This window comes from Panthera tigris, chromosome A1 (genome assembly GCF_018350195.1).
Source record: "Panthera tigris isolate Pti1 chromosome A1, P.tigris_Pti1_mat1.1, whole genome shotgun sequence".
Classification (NCBI taxonomy): Eukaryota; Metazoa; Chordata; class Mammalia; order Carnivora; family Felidae; genus Panthera; species Panthera tigris.
The window spans coordinates 76608876-76615315 of record NC_056660.1 but is presented as its reverse complement, the minus strand read 5'-3'; positions in this window follow the sequence as shown (position 1 = coordinate 76615315).

The window sequence follows — 6440 nt, the reverse complement described above, 5'->3', positions numbered from 1 at the left end:
TGTGCTTCTAACACACTGAAGGAGAACACGCGGCTTTCACGAGTCTCCTGCTATGGCTCCTCCTCTACCACCACCCAGTAGAAATATACTGGCTGCGGGCGGATTTTCGGTCAGGTGTGTTGGCCCCAAAATGTAAGAAAGGGCAACGAAATCTGTTCCACATTTTAAGAACAGTATAACCACACTTGCAATCAATCTAGTTTAATTTTCTGTTAAAACAAAACAAAACACACCAGTCCACTTTTCCCCGAGGATTATATTCACAATGGAGCACGGCCATGAGATGCTGCTAAAGTCCTCCTGCTGAACGGAGCTCAGAGTTATGGCTGGAGATCAAAATGGTGGGTGGGGTGAGTGTCTCTCCTCTTCCTCCAAAATAGATAAAACTGGGAAAAAAATGTGTCCTTTGATTGGGGCAAAAGGGTTTTCCTTGAAGGTTTTACCCTTAGAAGCAGGACATTTTAGAAAATGAGTAGAGAAAGAAAATACAAGACACTTTTTTTTTTCTTTGCTGGCAATATTATTTAAGTGGCATCAGACTGGGACCAGAGGCAGAGAATGCAGTGGCAGGGGGAGACTCCTGGGTAGAGGTGCTTCTAAAGTCCAGGGGTTTGAGGAGGAATTATTAGATGTAGCATTTAACTCCAGGCTACAAAAGTGGGTGAAAAGTGAATCCACACCATTTAATTATGGGTAGAAATTCTTCAAAAGGAGAAGCATAATTTTGTTGAAATAAAACTGTGCTTCAAAGAGTCTCCTTTGAATGTAAATTTTTTAGGTATTTGCATTTCACAAAAGGTTGAGTTTTGTTGATAAGAGAGTAAGAAATGGCCCTGTGCCGGTCTCAGGCATACTGCTTTGTGACAGTGTTCCTATAATGCAAATCTAAACACTGGAAGACGAGAACGCACTTTTCAACAAAATGCTTAAAGATGTAGAAGACACAGTTTCTCCCACCATCACTACACTGAAAATTTTTGTGATGTAGCTTTTGGTTCACAGTGACATGAATTATTTCTAATTGGATTATCATCTGGCATGAAGCAAAGATTCCAGGAGTGCCTGGCTCAGTCCATGGGGATGCAACTCTTATCTTAGGGTTGTGAGTTCGAGCCTCATGCTGGGAGTAGAGATTTCCTAAGGAAATTAAAAAAAAAAAAAAAATAGAACAATTTGCATCCCAGATTCCTTTACTTTTTTACCTGCCTGATATTTGGTTGCAATATACCAAGGTTGTAACCTTCGCTGTTTATGAGATCTCTTGCCCAGCCCAGCACAGGAAGTTGGGACCCAAAAGAGACGAGGAGGGTAGCTGGTTAAAGAAGGCAGCCCCGTGCAAGGAGTCTGAGCCCATGCAGAGTTGGGACGGCATTTGTATGAGGAAATGGTCCAGCCCAGGGAAAGTGTTGCAACTCAAGCAATGTGAGGGGGTGGCCCTGGTGTGGCTGGCCAAGCAGGTGCCACAGCCTGAGTGAGGAAGAAGCAGGGGCACCTGGGTGACTCAGTGTCCGACCCTCGATTTCGGCTCTGGTCATGATCTCAAGGTTCGTGAGTTCGAGCCCTGTGGTCAGGCTCTGTGCTGACAGTATGGAGACTGCTTGGGATTCTCTCTCTCCCTCTCTCTCTGCCCCTCTCCCACTCATACTGTCTCTCAAAATAAATAAGTAAACTAATAAATAAATAAACATTAAAAATACATATATATTAGGGGTGTCTGGGTGGCTCAGTCAGTTGAGCATCCAACTTCAGCTCAGGTCATGATCACACAGTTTGTGGGGTCGAGCCCCATGTCAGGCTCTGTGCTGACAGCTCAGAGCCTGGAGCCTGCTTCGGATTCTGTGTCTCCCTCTCTCTCTGCCCATCCCTTGGTCACACTCTGTCTCTCTCTCAAAATTAAACATTAAAAAAATTGAAATACATATATATACTTAAAAAAAAAAAAAGGAAGGAGCAGTAGTGGTGAGACAAGATTGGCTACTAAAAGGGGAATTGATCTCATAAGTTAATAATTTAAAGGTTATACAAGGCGGGTTTCTCACTGATGGAAAAGAAAAATCACAAGTATGAAAAGAAGGGAAACTGGTAAGAATCCTGTGGTTTGCATTAGAAATGAGTTATCAGAGTGAACTCATCACTTTCAGTGTAAATAAATAGATACAGAAATAACCGAGATGTAAATGTATGTATGTTTATAATTCCCTTTCTCCCAACAGTAAGAAAATCACCTCGTATATACCTTATGTCTGTATCTGCTATAGTCCTTACCTCTGTCAAGTAGGTGGGCCCAGGATTAATGACAACACAGAACAAAGCTTATATCCATATTTTAGCTTCTAATGCATTTTCCTCCACAAGGAACCATGGCTCCTGGAAGAAACAGTTGATTCGAAGACCAGGGCAAGGAGAGTACACAACGACCCTCGAATTTCTTATACCAGATAAAGAAATGCTCTAAACAAAACAAAACAACATGTGGGAACATGTTAGAAGCACACAGACATCTTTTCTTTAATTTAATTTTTTTTTAATGTTTATTCATTTTTGAGAGAGAGAGAGAGAGAGACAAACAGAGCATGAGCAAGGAGGAGCAGCGAGAGAGGGAGACACAGAATCTGAAGCAGGCTCCAGGCTCTGAGTTGTCAGCTCAGAGCCTGACACGGGGCTCAAACCCACGAACTATGAGATCATGACCTGAACCAAAGTCGGAGGCTTAACTGTCTGAGCCACCCAGGCATCTGACTTTTTTTTTAATTAAAAAAATTTTTTTAATTCAATTTAATTTTTTTTTTTTTTACACAGAAGTCTTCTTAAAGAGGATCCCACTGGTCAAATCTGAGAGATTTGGGGCATTTAAATAAACCATGACAATAATAGATTGTAACCCGATGAATGACAGATTGTAACCCAACGTATCTATGAGTGCCTACTGAGATTATGCATACATGAATAAACTGACAGTTTGATGAGAAATGAGCTTTTCATCTACTCTCAAGAACTCCATGCTCCCCTCTCCAAGTAAACAAAATAACTATCAATTACCAAAGGAAAAGATGACATTTTAGAGTGGGGAAGCTCGGGAGATACCACCTTAAGCCAATGATCAAAATTAACTTCATCAACAATGCACCAAGTTGAAATCGGTTCCACCAGGGAGGATGTGATGTGAAGGCCACAGCATGGCTTCCGAGATATTCCTGACAAATACATGGAACCTGAATTGAATCACGAGAAAACCTCAGGCAACCTCCTGCCGAGGGACATGCTACAAAACAAATCGTCTGGATTCCTCAAAACATTCAAGATCGTGAAAGTCAAGGGATGATGCGAAACTCTTCCAGGTTCAACGAGCTGCAGGGTCATAACAATGAAATGTGTGTGCAATCCTGAGACAAAACATCTTGCCGTACAAAGACATTTTGGGGACAACTGGACAGAACTTGAATAGGGTCTGAAGAGTGGATGGTGGCACAGCATGAATGGCGTTTTCCTCACCTGAGGTCTGCATTGTGGTTTCATGGAAGAGAGTCTTTGTTTACAGGAAATACAAGCCGAAGTGTGAGGAGTAATGGGGCATCTCGTTGGCAACATATTCTCCAACAGCTCAGGGGAGAAAATGTTTCTATATGCTGTACTGGCAACTTTTTTATATGAAAAGAGTGTATCGAAATTAAAAAATAAAAATTACAGAACAAGTCATAGAAGTGAAACTGCCTCGTAGGGGGTTGTCTCTTCCATCTCAGCCTGAAGCCTGACAATCAAGGGAATTTGGTTTGAGGGAGAGGAAACCCAACCACTTCAGAGCTTGACTTTGCGTGGCTCTTCGGGTAAGGTGCTATTGCTCCTGAAAAGAAAGTTTGGAAAATCGTCCTCACCCATTGTCGGGGACAAGTTGCTGTTTCTCACGATTTCTGATGGTCAGATCTCAGTATCAGTATCTGTGAATCGCTTTATCCTTCCAGTATTTCCAGTGGGAACTCAGGTTGCTATATGAATTGAACAATTGACGAAATTGCCCACTATATGTAGATTTGAACACATCTCGCAGTGTTTTGTGCACGCGTTGGGGTCAGCTCAACCTGCTTCTGTGAGTGTTGTCATAAAGTGAGCAGTCCCTTTCATGCCTGAAACTCCTTTTTCAGGGGCAAAACTTTCTTTGGGTCGAAGCACTCAGTCTCCAGTGTTCCTTCTTTCGCTATGGGCTGTTATTCTCCATTGTCCCACGATACCAAGATTATTCTTCACCCCTTTCTGTCCTGCTCCACATCTCAGAAGACTGACCTCTAAATCACCATCACCCCGGGGGTGCCCTGATCCTCTGGCTTCTTATGGGTTCAACTAGAAGCTTGGCTTCTCCATGATTTTAGTATTCACAGAGGCTCATTTGTTAGTGCTTCTACTGAGAAACCCTTTCTCCAGGGTTCCAAACTATGGTTCCGTACCCTTACTTCTTCAGGGCCATGGTGGTGACAACTTCCCATGATAGCCAGCTCCTGGACTCTCCTCCTCTCAACCCTCCCTTAATTCTTCTCTCCCCTTCTGCAAAGAGTCCCTTTATTAAATTCACCTCATTGAAACCCTGTGAGTGTGCCAGCTGCTTCTTTCAGAGCCCCAGATGAATTTTTATATGCAGCTGGTCTTGGAATATCAGCTAACGAAATGTGAAATTTGGAGATCACCAACTGAAGGAATGGGTCAGAGAAAGGAAGCTTCTCTACAGTGTTTCATGCAATTTGGAGCCCGGGGTGCACTCCAGGTTGTAGAAGAGGGCCGAGCAAGCAGTGCAAGGTCTGTGTGAATTGTCTCCTTGGGGTAGAAGGAGACAAGGTGGAGGGAAAAGAAAATGTGAGAACTGAAAAGGAAAGTCAACTGGCTGTGCCAGCACCATCGGTAGAATGAACACAGAAGGCCAGCCAGCGTTTTATTTTAGCATCAGCTTTGGTAGTAATCATGCTTCATAAACATATGTGTCCACTCAGGGGCACCTGGCCCGGTCGGTTAAGCGTCCGACTTCGGCTCGGGTCATGATCTGGAGGTCTGTGAGTTTGAGCCCCGCTTCAGGCTCTGTGCTGACAGCTTGGAGCCTGGAGCCTGCTTTGGATTCTGTATCTCCCTCTCTCTCTTCCCCTCCCCCGCTCATGCTCTCTCTCTCAAAAGTAAAGATTAAAAACTTTTCTGAAAAAAACAAAACAAAACATATGTTTCCACTCACCATACATTGAAAGCAGAGAGTTGAAAAGATCTTTAAGGATGTGTTTGCTGAGAACTGCTCCCATTGCATTGTGAATGCCCTCCCGTTCGGTCAAGGCAAGCTGAAGGATAGAACATAACTTCTGACCTCTTTGAAAGTTTTCATAGTCCTTCTCTTTGCTACAATAAAAGTATTACATAGCAAGAATGAAAAGTCTAAATAGTTCTGTTTCTAAGTTTATTTTAAAGTTGTATCTACAGATGCTAGCCTTTATTTGAACTTCCTAGGGATGGATTTGCTGCTTTAGGTCATACTGAAAAGCCTGAACTGTTTCTTTGTTTGTTTGGTTGGTTGGTTCTTTTTTTTTTTTTTTTTTAATTGTAGAATTATACTCGATTTTTGAAAAGAAGAAAGGATACGAAGGATCCATTATCTATTGAAGTAATCACATTTTTTAAGTTGGAAATTAAGATGTGGGTCAGAACTTCGAAGAGCGAGGTCATATAAAAATGGGCAGTAAAGTCAACCAGCTGTCAGGGATTCTTTTTCAAAACATTCTCAGGAAACTGCCCTTAAATTGCGATCAGGTAGGAAAAATGAAGACACATGAGTCAGTACTAACATTTCATATTTTCTATGATACTATTATATTTCAGAGTTACCAACATTTAGTACCAGGATTAATAAATGCACTATTTAAGTAAACAGAGTTTTTAAAACAATTTTTTAATGTTTATTTATTTTTGATGGAAAGAGAGAGAGAGAAAGAGAGGCAGAGCGTGAGCAGGGGAGGGGCAGAGAGAGAGGAACACACAGAATCCGAAGCAGGTTCCAGGCTCCGAGCTATTAGCACAGAGTCCGATGCGGGGCTCAAACTCACAAACCGCGAGATCATGACCTGAGCCGAAATTGGATGCTTAACTGACTGAGCCACTCAGCTGCCCCTAAAGATAGTTTTTTTTTTTTAATGTTTATTTATTTTTGACAGAGAGAGAGAGACAGAGCATGAGCGGGAGAGGGGAAGAGAGAGAGGGAGACACAGAATCTGAAACAGGCTCCAGGCCCTGAGCTGTCAGCACAGAGCCCAACGCGGGGCTCGAACTCGCGGACCACGAGATCGTGACCTGAGCCCAAGTCGGACGCTCAACCGATGGAGCCACCCAGGCGCCCCACATAGTTTTTGATACAAAATTATCGCACCACTTGGCACTAGGAGCACTAGGCACCTCGAACCTGTTAGGGAGGGCACGTG